Source organism: Rhodnius prolixus, unplaced genomic scaffold (genome assembly GCF_049639745.1).
Source record: "Rhodnius prolixus isolate KJV_2025 unplaced genomic scaffold, Rpr scaffold_5, whole genome shotgun sequence".
NCBI classification, from domain to species: Eukaryota; Metazoa; Arthropoda; class Insecta; order Hemiptera; family Reduviidae; genus Rhodnius; species Rhodnius prolixus.
Window position 1 is genome coordinate 42,491,633 of NW_027411624.1, and position 14,837 is coordinate 42,506,469.

The following is a 14,837-nucleotide window of genomic DNA, read 5'->3' on the forward strand; positions in this document are numbered from 1 at the left end:
TTCCAGAACAATTCGGTTCAGGATATTGGGAGAGGAAGTGGTATTGTTCTCTCGCACGTGCTATTTTAGTATTAGTATAAGGGCTGTGTGTGTGTTATTTTTTTAAAAAAGGGGTAAATTTCTTTAAAAAGGTTTTAAATTTGATAACAGATAATAAATGGATATTTCAATGATGTGTAGGACCTGATATAGTCCATAAGTGTCCAGGATATTATATAGATCTAATAAATGTGGAGAAAAATATGGAGAATTAAATTTAGGGCAACTTTACTTAGTAAGATCACGAAAATCTGTTGACGCGACGATAATTTGAAATGAATGCAACACTTCCCGTTATCAGGTGTAAGCGCAGAACGTTGCTTTCATGTTACGTAGGGGACCCATATCTTCCTGCCAAATTTCATCACAATCGGACTAAGATTTCCAGAGTTATCATTAAAAATAATTTGGAAGGGGGCCTTACATATATGGGGCTAACTCTTCTCCCATTCGCTGTACAACATTGAGTCCCCCCCAAAAGGCACATCTACATAAAATTCCGAATCGAATGACACCTCATTCATGAAAATCGGTTCACGCGTTTATAGGCGCTACGTTGTTTACAAAAAAAGGTAACAACAACAAGAACGAGAACATTTTCTGAAAAAGCCGTTTTTGATCATTTTCAGCAACTTTTTTTCTCGAAATCTATTAGATCTGAGTTGTTTCAAAAAAATTATAGTTATAAAGGAGGATTTGCCCTATATTTTAAAGAACATTGGGGAATTTTATCTTTTAAAGATAGAAAAAGAGAAAAAAAATTGTCAAAGTTGGGTGTTTTTCAACGTTACAGCTTTTTCTGGTGCAGTTTTTGGACGATCAACCCTTATACAACTGTCCTACCGGAAATAGTTTCAATAAGAGAAAACAGTTTTAAAAAATTGGGAAAATCGGCCGTTTTTAAATGGCTGATATTACGAGCTATAGTATGAATGAAAGTATTTGGTACTTGCTGAATTTTGTACTTAATTTCTTTATACTTCTCTTTTTAAAAACAAGTAAGTTTTTGTTAAGGATATAAATAGTACATATTAAACGTCTGTAATACATTAAATCTGTTTTCAAGAACATATTTCGTAAAAAGTAAGAAATCGTCCTTCAAACCGAATTGTAAATGGGAAAGATGCCACATATTTACTTTTATTGTAGCAGTTATTACAATTATAAATCTTTTATGTTTATTTTCAAATATTTTTAGAATATTCCGCTTAGCACTCAGTCAGAACAGGCATTTCATTATGTTTAAAATTTAAAGAAAAAAAAAAAAATCAAATATTATTATATTAGTTTGCCAAAAATTGTTGTATTAAATGACATTTTAAAATACATTATATGTTTACAATTATATTTTTTATCACAGCTCTCATATTTCTTAGTGATTAAAGTGAACATTGTGCGGCCATAATAAACAAAATGTAGATTAATCTTAATTTTGGTTATCACTGTATTTATGCATTTAGATAAAATTCTCAAATTACAACTTTTGTATAGTATCAAAACTTAATTTTATTTTTGCAAATTACATTATGAGGGTATTACAAAACGGTCAGTTTACAATTCATTTGCTTACTTACCTAAATAATATATATTTATTATTTTATTTTATACTAGGTTTAAAAAAAAAAAATACATAAATACATGGCAGAGCAAAATTGTTCGGGGGGCAAAACTGCTTAAAATAAATAAAGAATTCTTTGAGTAACAATAATTTTTAAAAGGGAAGGGATTAGCTATGCGGTTAGCGTACTGGACTCCCACGCGGAGGTCCCGGGTTCAAATCCAGCAGCTGACCCTTAGATTTTCTCTTCCTAGGAGCTTCTTACAGCTCACTGTCCGGTGATGGACAGTGTTGTCTGTAACGAGAGGCCGGCAGTGCATTGAAAAAAGCTCTGGGCGCCAATAACCTTAGATGTTGACGCGCTATAAAAAATTTTTAATTATTATGATTATTTTCATAATAATAGTAATACAGTCGACTCTCGATAAATCGAAATCCAAGGGTCTACAAGAAAAATTCGAATTATCGAGACTTCGATTTATCAAGAAGTTTGAATTATCAAGAAGGGGGGAAAAAATTCGAATTATTAAGAGTTTTTATTATGTACATATGTATGTACAATGTACATACGCATATTGAAAATACGTATGAGCTTACCTAAGTTTTAGACATATATAGCCTCGAGTAAAAAAGTAAAAATAATGAAAACGTCAAAAAAGAACAAAAAATTACATATGTATTAACATTTCAATAAATAATAATATACATATGTACCTAATTTAAAAAATGAAGAACAGTTTTTTGTTTCAATGTGGCTTGACTTAGTCAAGTGACTTAGAATTGTGGAAAGCGTTGATGGTGGAATATTGAAAGTTTTGGCGATATCTTTCTTTTTTCGAACCACTTACCACGGCCGCGATAATGTTTTTTTTTTGTGGGACACAGTAAGGGAGAGGTACTGCCCATCGTGACAAACTAAGAAAGAGAATTGTAAAGTTAAACTGGGCTGAAAGGAGGGAAACATTACGCAGGAAATGAACAATAAGCGGAAAATGAGAAATAAACATTACTCGGGAAAATTCGAATTATAAAGAGGGGCATACGGCCTCGTTCGAATTATAGAGCCTTCTCTCCCCCTGTTGTTAAGAAAAGGATTTCGAGTTATCGAGCGTATCTAAATACACTGCATTTTTTCGATTTACCGAAGTTAGCAGCTATAGAGTTCGAATTATCGAGTTTCGAATTATCGAGAGTCGACTGTAGTAATAATACAGTATCGTAATAATAATAAAATTGTAGAAAATAGACTGGAATAGAAGGGACTGAAAATTTTCAGCAAGTTTCATTTATATTTTGCTCATATCGTTTAATAAAATTTCGCAAGTGTTTTGTTTGAAGATCTTTTTAGAAATGATTAGTTTGTAGAATGCAACTAGTTGGCCGAATTAATTTGGTATTGATCAGAAAGGTCACCTTCTTACATCGGTGAATCGGATTGATAATCTCATCAGTCTAATTGACTGTGTACTGTTTTACGAGTATAAGAGTATTCATGAGTAATGAAAGGCACAAATTTCTAGATATTTTGACAAATTAGATAAAATTAAGACGATTGACTGTTCTTACAGTCAGAATAATCGTTTGGAGTCCATTAATCGTAAGGTAAGACGCAGCACTTAAATGTGCTTCATGTTCTTGGCCTGGTTGACTTTGTGTCCGGCTGACATTATGGGTAAAAAATGATAACACTTTAAAGGTGGGAAAATAAATGTTGCTTTGCCATTAGTTTTATTAATTCTAAAAAAGAATCAAGGCACTTGCAAAGTAAATTACAAAAAAAAAAAAATCCTGACCAAAAACCAAAGAAGTAGGCAAAAAATTTATCTCACGTTCCATTGTCAGGGATCTTATTTTGATTTTCTCAGAAGATGCCCCTCAAACAAAAATCAAAAGAATCTGGGAAAATGATTTGAATAAAAGTGAAGATGGGTAAAGTGGTGGACGAAAATTAAAGAACATTGTTGGAGCTATTTTCAAAGAAATGGAGAAAACAACAAATTGAATCTTCCCTATGTTTTGAAGAAGTGTGCAAGTAATATTATGCAGAAATACGAAAGTGTAAAAATAAAATGGGCAGATGCATTCTATATATTTAGAAATTACATTCTTCTTCACTGATGTGTATTAATTGCAAGCTTCCCTTGCACACTGCAGTTTTACACGGGGACTAATTAACAAAAAAATGTGATGGCTACAATAATCGAGAAAGGTTAAAAACAAAAAATAAGACTGACTCAATCTAAGTCATTACATTGAGCTTGTAAGACACGCTAGGATTAACGAAGATGGTGAATAACCTAGCCCAGCGTTTCCCTAAGTGTGGGTCGCAGAAAAATTCAGCTGGGTCGTGGCAAAAATTGTAAAAACACAAAAAATCTATAACATTTTGCTCTAAATTTAATATTTTTCGAAACTTTTTCAAGTACTGCAGGTGGTAACCCTTTACCACCGTTTCCTACCGGACCGTTTTAATTCGGATGCACTGATTGGCTGATTTCGATTCGTCATTCAGTGTCACCACTTATACGAGTGAAACTGCGTTCTCAGCCTTGGTGTACTTAAAAAATAAGTATCGAAACAGATTGGATGACGAACCTAATTTGAGAATAAAATTAACATCATCAAGTCCTAATTTGAAATTACTATGTGATGAAAAACATCATCCTTCGCACTAAGGACAAAATATGTAAAACAAAATTTATTTTCAAGTTTTAAATGAAGATAATGGATTGTCTTTAATTACTTATGTTTTAGTTACATAAATTATTTTGCAATTTTTGTGCATGAAATAAACAAACAACTTGAATTTTGATTTTTATTAAAAAATAAAATTTGTTTTGTAAATAAATGTTTTTTTTAAAAAGGTGGGTCGCGAAAAAATTTAAAATCTCGTACCAGGCCGCGGTCAAAAAAGTTTGGGAAACGCTGACCTAGCCAAAAAAAAGATAGGGTTGAATGGAATGAAGTGCAACTTCAGTCGGCTGAAGTAAAAAAGATGATTTCAAGGGTACGTTTACAACGGAGCTGTGAGTATAGACGATAGCAGAGATGATAACTGATAGAGTAAAATATAATCGCTGATTAGTGTGCACAACGGAGTTGTGATACATGCAACATGTCCGAGAAGTGAAGAAGAGTTTTTATGTTCAGCAGCAACAAAAAGGTATATTTTAAAGTAAAAACGCTTTAGAAAATATCATGTACATCCCATAAATAAAAAACGAAGTACTTTGGGTGAATTTCACTACTTATATAAGGAACTTTGAAATTATCCGGATCGTTTTTTTGAATATGTGAGGATGGGTCCACCCACATTCGACTATATTTTAGAAAAAATAAGGTCAAAATTAAGAAAACTTTGGAAAAATTGTCATGGAAATCCTATAACCATAGAAGAAAAACTAGTGATTACTCTTAGGTAAGTAATGATTTTATTGAAAAAAAAACAAATAAATACCCATGAAAATAAATGTAAGCACGATTTAAAAAACAAAATATTGTTTAAAAGTAAATAATAAAAAATAATGAGTAAAGACAGCACTAAATAATTTTTCGACGTCCATTTTGAAGCTCCGATACTGGAGTTCAGCTAGCAGAAAAATGAAAAATTCAATTCTATCATCTATGCTCGTTTATAACAGCGAGTATGAGTCACTAGTCGAAGCTTCGTTGTGCACGCTCACATAAGAATGTACTAGGTTATTCTATAAGCGCTGATGCACTGCTATCATCTCCGCTATCATCTATGCTCACAGCTCCGTTGTGAACGTACCCCAACACTACACTGATGAGTCATGGGTTTGAGAGATGATGGAAGGTATTAACATGGATTTACCCAAAGTTGAAGAGTTTCTTCTGATGATTTCTAGCTTTTGAGTATCATCAGTTCTCTCATATCCACGAAGTCCAAAAATGCTTACAAAACTTTTTTTTTTAATTGAGGGGACCAAAAAGAAAAGAAAACATTTCGGTGAAAAACTTAATTTGCAAAGTCCCCCAAGAATTACTAAGTAATTGGAAGTAAAGCTTTTCAACTTTCTAGAAAATATTTTACCAATTTTTTAAAAAAAAGTAAAAATAACAAAATTTTGATAACTTAAAACGATATAAAGTTTACATAAGATTTTTTGTTCTTTTTTTTTTTTTTTAAAAAATATTAATCTGCGCTCCCATATATCAACAAAATTACAGTATGTGGTTGTAATATCAGAGCTTATCTGGTGTTTAGATGTCACGTGATATTGTTTCCAGAGATACTCTTGTCACCTGTTGCATGGCACTGACACAGAAATAAACGTGTTTTGCCAAGGAATAAGTTATTATAATAATAAGTTATTTAAGGAAAAACACTAATGTAAGTTATCTATTCTAAATATATATATGTTTGACATTATTTTAAAATAACGATATACTAATTTCTAACCAGTTATGATTCCAATTTTATTAGGTATTTTTATCTTCTGTCACAAGTTTTCCGCACTGAAATTTCATCAGGTATTTGCAGATATTTATTTTTAGCGAATGTGTAGGGTGAAATAAGTCTGTGAACAAAAAAATAAATAATTAAATGAAGAAATATAATTAAATAAATAAATACTGTGAACAAGGAGTTTAAACTAGATATAATGTTACAAATACGAGGGTCGTTTGAAAAGTCCGTGCAAAAATAAAAACTACTTAATTTTTTGGGGTAAACCTTTTTTATTTTTCAACATAGTCTCCTTTTAGGCTTATACACTTCGTCCAACGCTGCTCTAGTTTGTTGATCCCTTCCGAATAATAGGATTTGTCCAAGTCTGAAAAATAGCCATTCGTTTCTGCAATCACCTCCTCGTTTGAATAAAATCTTTTTCCCGCCAGCCATTTCTTCATATTGGGGAACAAATAGTAGTCCGAGGGAGCCAAGTCTGGAGAATAGGGGGGGGATGTGAAACGAGTTGGAACCCTATTTCCCAGTAATTTTGCGACCACAACTGCTGAGGTGTGAGCTGGTGCGTTGTCGTGATGGAAAAGGACTTTTTTGTGGGCCAATCGTGGGCGTTTTTCTTGCAGCTCGGTTTTCAAACGGTCCAATAACGATGAATAATATGCACCTGTAATAGTTTTACCCTTTTCCAGATAGTCGATGAGGATTATTCCTTGCGAATCCCAAAAAGACAGTCGCCATAATCTTTCCGGCCGAAGGAACGGTCTTCGCCTTCTTTGGCGCAGATTCCCCCCTTGGTAACCCATTGTTTAGATTGTTCTTTGGTCTCAGGAGTGTAGTGATGTATCCATGTTTCATCCACAGTGACGAAACGACGCTTAAAGTCCTGCGGATTCTTCTGGAACAGCTGCAAACCGTCCTTGCAACACTTCACACGATTTCGTTTTTGGTCAAGCGTGAGCAATCGCGGCACCCATCTTGCGGATAGCTTTGTCATGTCCAAATGTTGATGCAAAATATTATGTACCCGTTCATTCGAGATGCCCACAGCACTAGCAATCTCACGCACCTTCACTCTTCTGTCGTCCATCACCATATCATGGATTTTATCAATGATTTCTGGAGTAGTAACCTCAACAGGGCGTCCAGAACGTTCAGCGTCACTTGTGCCCATATGGCCACTCCGAAAATTTTGAAACCACTTATAGACTGTTCTAATCGAAGGTGTCAGAGTCACCATAATGTTTATCAAGCTTCTCTTTAGTCTCCTGAGGTGTTTTGCCTTTCATAAAGTAGTGTTTAATCAATACACGAAATTCTTTTTCGTCCATTTTTTGAAAATCACTCGACTTCCTCGATTCAAACGAATGCCAAACACAAAGAAATAGACCGATCTGGCTGAAACTTGGTGCGTGTTCTTCCAAGAGATGCTACTAACTAAACATAACCTCGATACGCGCCAGTAGTGCTATCTCTCTGACTTTGCTCGGACTTTTCAAACGACCCTCGTATATCATGGGAGATACTCAATTTATTGTACTTTGAAGGAATGTGGACTTCGCCTTCAGGGAAGTCCTTGTGAATGTCCTAGTCATTCAAAAATAAACTAGACATAAAGACACCAAACTCTTTGAACTTTACACGATCTCTTCTAACTTTGCTTTTGAATGAATGACATCTAGCGGACTTTCTCCAAGATTCTATCCAGGTGTACCCAACGTATTCTCGATATAATAATTACATTATGCTACTAATCTCTACGATACTAATCAGGCGAATGAAACAACTATTAGGCTAACCATATCAAATAACTTCAAAGTATCTTTATACGAATGATTCACAACTTCACCTCTGTTAAACGATGGTTAATGAAAAATGGAGTAAAAAAAAAACCACCAACCTGAGATATGAGATTCTCATCCGAAAAGCCCACGGGGATCTGGCGTTCTAGTGAAAATCTATTTCTATGTTAAACCGTGTGTTCGACTTTACCATTAAAATGAACTAATTGCTGAATCATGAATAGAATATGTTCCTATTGCTGCTGAAATTCTGGATAACTTGAATCTTAAGGCTCTTGGGTCAACCCTAATCTAAGTCTATGAACCTTAGTAATTTGTTTTAAGAAAACCTAAAAAGGAAAACAACAAATAAAAACGTACTTAATATATGTATAAAATTATGTTTACATAATAAAATTATGACATCTTACAACCTCGAACTCATAAAATAAACTTGAAGCGATAAAATGATGCAAGTTTATTCATTCTGACAAGAGCTCTGATGAAAAGAAATCTTAAATACGAATTCCCAGCCAGCGTTCAAGGAAATAGCGGAATTCTGGCCAAGTAAATAAACAGTTTTTTTCTTCAAACATTTCTCTTAATGCTAATGAAAGAAAATACTGCGATTATCTTCCCTCATTCTCCTCCTCCACCACCTTTGGAAAAGTCACAATCTTATTTTCACCGGAAATAAAAGTTACAAATCCCTTGGAGTTCGTGAAAGTGGTGACTTTTCTTTAAAATGTTGAAGCTGCTTGCAGCGTACTCAGTATGGGGTTTAGAGGTCAGTAAGTCCAAAAAGCAATATATGGTGGTAGGTGGATCTTCCCCAACGTCCCTGATTGTGGATGATTAGCAGCTGCATCCGTGTAGCTGTGTTCAAGTACCTGGGCGCCTGGTTGTCAGCTACTGGGACTACTTTGTAGTAAATCTCTCCGTATGGAGATTAAAAAAAAAGGCTCTTCCACGTTTTCTTGGCAAATATAACCCTGTACTCGGCAGAAACTTGGAGCCTAACGAAAAAAACGGAAGGTTAGGCTATTGGCCTTAGAAATGGATTTCTGGAGAAGAAGCTGTGGGGTCTCCAAGATATGGGCACGTGCCTAATCCGGAAATCTGAAGACGTGTTGGAATACAAAAAAAAAAAAAAAAAATTGTATTCCATTGAAGCACGGAAATTAAAATGGTACGGCCACGTGATGCGTATGAGTGGTGAGAGATGGCCTAGGAAGATGATTGATTTCATTCCTAGTGAGAGGAGAAGGAAAGGCAGGCCTAGGAAAACTTGGATGGAGGGAATTACCGAAGGAATGGCCTCTAGAGGCCTTCGGGAAGGGCAATGGGAGGACAGGAAATCTTGGACTTTGGGCATTGGGGATATGATTCCTTGGGAATTGTCTTTAGCCCCTTAAAACAAAAAAATGCGTGTAACCAATTTAATGAATTGACTGATTTTTATCTTCCATTTATCTTCAATCAACAATCCAGTTATTTATTTTATTTATTTATTTTTTTTTTAGGGGTTAAAGACAATTCCTAAGGAATCATATCCCCAATGCCCAAAGTCCAAGATTTCCTGCCCTCCCACTCCCCTTCCCGAAGGCCTCTAGAGGCCATTCCATCGGTTATTCCCTCCATCCAAGTTTTCCTAGGCCTGCCTTTCCTTCTCCTCTCACTAGGAATGAAATCAATCATCTTCCTAGGCCATCTCTCACCACTCATACGCATCACGTGGCCGTACCATTTTAATTTCCGTGTTTCAATGGAATACAAATTTTTTTTTTTTTGTATTCCAACACGTCTTCGGATTTCCGGATTGGGCACGTGCCATATCTTGGAGACCCCACAGCTTCTTCTCCAGAAATCCATTTCTAAGGCCAATAGCCAATCTTCCATTTTCTTCGTTAGGCTCCAAGTTTCTGCCGCGTAGAGGGTTACACTTGCCAGTTATTCTTTAACTAAATATTATTTCATTCCTAAATTTTAAATATACTTCCTTAAAATATGAGATGACCTTCTTTTAATAAGCTTTTACTAGGTTCCTTCAAAAGTAATATTTTATCAACATTTAAATTTTTCTTTTTTTAAAGCTGCAGTTAGTTTTAAAACAAAACATTCATTCCCCGGTCTGGGCCAAGTATTTTATCAAATACTTAATATGAGAAATTCAAAACGAAGTAAGTTTGCTGCTGCTAGTCGTCTCCGTTAAGTTTTTAGTTGGACGGTAAAGCACGCCTGAAAAAAATCAGGTATTTCTTTATTTTAAATTTATTTTCAAAACAAATAGAAACAAAACTTTTGTGGCAGTAATTCCTTCCTATATAACTGGAAGAATGGATGTGAATACTAATAGAATTTTTAATACAGAAGTCTTCCTGCTACTTTTAAAATAGTTCCTGTGTATTCCTTAAGGAACTTAAGAGAGAGTTCAGGAAATTGAGTTTTTTTTTTTTTATAGTTTTTTCTTTTCTTTTTTTAAACAATAATATAACCTGCATTCTTTATCTAAACCACTTCCCTGTAACTAGCAGGAAGGAAATGTTTGTGTGTTGTTTTTTATGAAGATTATTCTAAGTTGTAATGAAGCAGTATTCTTTTTTTTTTTATTTTACTTACTTTATGTTCATTCAAATGGACATCCGCATTACTTTTTGGTTTTACTAACTCTTGTTCCAGGTAAAAAGAAGTTGTAAAATTGGGTCAAATTTTCTATACCAATCTTTCACAGGAAATACACATTCTGCTTTTATGTTTTTTCTGAAAAAAGAACATGAAATTTGTATCAGCGATTGTATTATTTTTTAATATAATATCTCGAATAACAGAAAACTGTGGAAAGATCAAATTTATTCCGTTTTGTAATTGTTGATGCCTCTGATAGCAAGATTTTTAGCGAATTTTTAGTTATATGTACCGCCAAAGAGGTAATGGATTCAAATCCAGGCGTGCTATTATTCCTAGATTGTTTTTTTTTCTTCTTCTTCTAATCCGAACTTATTACGGAATAACATTTGTACGCCTGGTTCCTTGAAGATTCTTCAGTGGAGAAGATCTACTTCCTGAAACTATTATAATAAGAAAGAATTGAATGTACAATATATTATTTTAAAAAAACTTCGTTTAAAATGGCACAATTTTTTAAAAGTTGCACTATAGAACTGGAAATGACCTGTAAACAAAAAATTTCAAATCAAAAAATCTGGGGTAAACCCTCACATTACCTTCTCTTACTATTTAATCATGGTTTTAACTTATAAATTGTCTTCGAACTCGAATATTTGATTAATAGTGAATTATATCCTCAATAAACTTTTTATTAAACCATTCATTAAACAAAAATGATAATCTAATCAATCACTCTCTCTCAGACGTTTCCGAAAATCGAATTTTCCGGAAAAGTTGTTTTAAATAATAATAGTTGTAGATTTATAAGTTTGGTTAATCATCAGACAAAGTTTAAAATAATTCATAGCAGCCATTTTCTCTTAAACTATTGAAAAAAAACCATTTATTCAACAAAGTGTTACTTCAGGTGAGTCAAATTTCTTCCCGAATTAAGTTCTTATTTTTGAACAAAGGTACAAAGACAGAAATGAAAAGAGTAAAACTTAAAATTTTGTCTCCCAGAAGGGGCCTTATTTTCTTTCGAAAATGGGTATATCTTTACAATAGCCCACGGAGGTGTGGCCTAATATCGAAGTGATTCTGATTCGCTCTTACCATATAACCCGCCAAATTCAAATGTAAATATAAAAATATTTCTTTATTTTATATTTACATTTAAATCTGGCGGGTTATATGGTAACGGCGAATCAGAATCACTTCGAACTATTAATTCAAGATTGATAATTTCATTTAAAAAATTTTCGTGGGGGGCCCCCACACCCCTGATCTATTTTTTATTTTTATGGGGGCTTCGCCCCCACACCCCCTCACTACCCAACTAATCCACACACAACTCTAATTTGTAATTCAGACACATGAAAAACAAAAGAAAAGAAGCCTACCTTATTCAATGCAATCCCTATCCTTCTGTTTCTAAACTTTATTTACTCCCTTAAATAATGCTCTCATTTGATCGCCCATGGAAGAATGACTTCTTTTCATACTTAACGCACTTTGGACCTACATATCTATTACTAATGAAACCAACACCCATTCAAAATTTTGAAACTTTCATCTCTCCATCCTCACTCAGACTACATTCATGCTTTAAATGAAAGAAAAACTGTAGATTTTAAACGTTCATGTTTTATGAACTTTAAAAAAAAACGCACCTAAAGTTACACACTGGACACTGGCGGGAACTAATAATACGTTGGAAAGGAAGCAGTTACTATGCAGTAAGTGTACTGCGCATGCTCACTAAAAATAAATAGGCAAGAAATTCAAAAAAATTATATACAGCACATTGGCGGGAAGTTGAGAAATTTAAAATGAATATATTGAACATTGGCGGGAAGTAGTTTAAAAAGTCAACGGTAAGTGTGCTGTACTGCGCATGCGCTTAAAATAAATAGGCCACACCTCCGTGGGCTATTGTAAAGATTAACCGGAAAAAGTATCAAAAGTTACATATCAGCAAATAACTGCTTTAAAGAAAATCATTTTCGAGAAAACCTCCAAAAAAAACTCGAAAAGTGGATTAAATGGAATTTTCAGTTGACGAATTTTGATTCATACCTTAATATCACGTCTCTCCTGATGGCACCTAAACGATGTAATTGTATATGTATACATATTTGTCTCACAGCAGTTACATTCACTACACTCACTGATCAATTTTAAAAAAAACAAAAAAAAAACACTTTTTCGTATTCAAGGGACCTGAAAACTATAATTTTATATTATAAGCACTTAATTATCGGTGTAAACTCAAAAATACGATGGCAATTATTGCTTATATAACAGGTAAACGACAAAATTCTTTCAAACACTGAAGGTTACTAAAAAACATCAAGGTTATAAATTTTTTCTATACTGTTTCTTTTTTTTTTTGGAGGGCACTCACATAATTTTGACCAAATTATATAAATAAATAAGACGTTGCTTTTGAGAGAAGCATAACTAACTACCCATTGGAATGTTTTAATTGAATTCAACAGAAATATTGTTATAAATAAACACTGATTACCGGCCTAGAATTTTTGACTGCGTATATAAAATTTATGAATATTATTGAAGTTGATTTATGGAAAAAGTTATTCCATTTTGGCTTTATTTTTGCTCAAAACATTTATTGTTTGTTCCCTGTGCTGGCAGGCACAATATCATTCTTTATATTTCCAGTCAATTTCAACTTTTGTATTACGCGTAACATGGAAAAAAGTAAACAAGACCTCTAAAACGTAATTCTGATAAAAACTTTGAATCTAGGATTCGTAATTCTTTATAATTCGTACAAGGAAAAGTAAAATAGAAAATAAACACTTACCTATTATTATAAAGAAAATTTTGTTCCAGACAATATTGTTTCATAAGATTCCTTTTAAGTTTTCAGTATTCAACCACACTTTATTACTTCAGAAATTCATTCTTCATTGTTTTCTTTTTTTGTTCTGCAAGAAATTAATAAATGAAATAACATAATAATAAAACTTACAGTCTAAACAAACAAGTGATGTTTATACGTAACATTTATAATGTAACCGCCATTGGTAATTAGTCAGCTGGTTTATGTTCAGCACAGTACAGTTCATCATTCCTAAGCATAACCAAATTTAATGTATGTATTTAGGTAAATGTATTAAAAAATTTTAACTTAAAATTTAATAGAATAAAAATAAAAATTAATATTTAAACGCAATAATTTTATAGTATTAATTAATTACAAAACTAATAGTAATAAAATTATTTGTTTAGTATTTTTAAGATTTTTCTGTTAGTGGGGGGAAGTTAGTTTCTTTTAGTTCCTTTAACACTTCCCAGCGTTAACAACCGTTATATGTAAGTTCAAATTTAAATTAACAATTAATTAGTAAATGGAGCAAATTTTAATTAAATTTTGATAATTAACACTATTTACTTTAAGATTATGTGCAAAAAAAAGTCGTAACAATATCACCAACTTTGATTGACATGAGATTCAATATGGTATCAGAATTTGAATTTTTAGAAAAATAGAATTAATTATTACTTGTAATCTCTTACAGTATTTTGAGTTATTAATTTTGTTTTTGAGATTCAGTTTCCTCATTGTTTTAATTGTAAATTATTGATTTTAAACGTAAGTTTAATAAAAACGGGGGAAAAAAAAGATGGCTTCTTTACAAACTTTTGTGTTCTGACGTCACGTTAATTTTGAATTTTACAACTTTTTTTCCCTGACTTGTTTCTCTTGTTATTGAAAGAATTAGGGGTTTCTATTTTAGGATTTTCACATGCAAATATACTTGTTATTTTTATAATAAGCTTCATAGATAGATAGGTTTCTGCAGACAGATGGTATATGTAAATAGAATTCAAATTTTGGCAACTTTTTCTTGGTAAGATCTAGACAATTTGGATGGCAGTGGCGTAGGCTTTCTGGGCCTATCCTTGTAGAATCTAACTTAACTCCGATTTATCTTTTTTTTGTTTTTTGTTTTTAGAAAAGATTCTACGAGGGTCGTTTGAAAAGTCCGTGCAAAAATAAAAACTACTTAATTTTTTGGGGGTAAACCTTTTTTATTTTTCAACATAGTCTCCTTTTAGGCTTATACACTTCGTCCAACGCTGCTCTAGTTTGTTGATCCCTTACGAATAATAGGATTTGTCCAAGTTTGAAAAATAGCCATTCGTTTCTGCAATCACCTCCTCGTTTGAATAAAATCTTTTTCCCGCCAGCCATTTCTTCATATTGGGGAAGAAATAGTAGTCCGAGGGAGCCAAGTCTGGAGAATAGGGGGGGGATGTGAAACGAGTTGGAACCCTATTTCCATTAATTTTGTGACCACAACTGCTGAGGTGTGAGCTGGTGCGTTGTCGTGATGTAAAAGGACTTTTTTGTGGGCCAATCGTGGGCGTTTTTCTTGCAGCTCGGTTTTCAAAC

The 14,837-nt window shown here is 33.2% G+C and overlaps 1 protein-coding gene and 1 long non-coding RNA gene across 9 annotated transcripts in view; one reads left to right on the plus strand and one right to left on the minus strand.

Annotated features, from left to right (window-relative positions):
• The window catches only part of LOC141458916 (E3 ubiquitin-protein ligase RNF19B-like), a 216,553-nt gene that overhangs the window by 8,401 nt on the left and 193,315 nt on the right, over positions 1–14,837 (plus strand). The window lies entirely within an intron of this gene.
• LOC141458930 (uncharacterized) lies at positions 1,006–13,503 on the minus strand. Of its 7 annotated transcripts, XR_012461279.1 has the most exons (7): positions 13,443–13,503; positions 10,424–13,365; positions 9,822–10,042; positions 8,236–8,463; positions 7,924–8,154; positions 6,021–6,138; positions 1,006–1,959 (listed from the first exon to the last, which is right to left on the minus strand). It is a non-coding gene; the product is annotated as an uncharacterized lncRNA (long non-coding RNA). The 7 variants fall into 7 exon arrangements; XR_012461283.1 differs by lacking the exons at positions 8,236–8,463; positions 9,822–10,042 and having other exon boundaries at positions 10,424–10,872; positions 13,242–13,365; XR_012461281.1 differs by lacking the exons at positions 8,236–8,463; positions 9,822–10,042 and having other exon boundaries at positions 10,424–12,641; positions 13,242–13,365.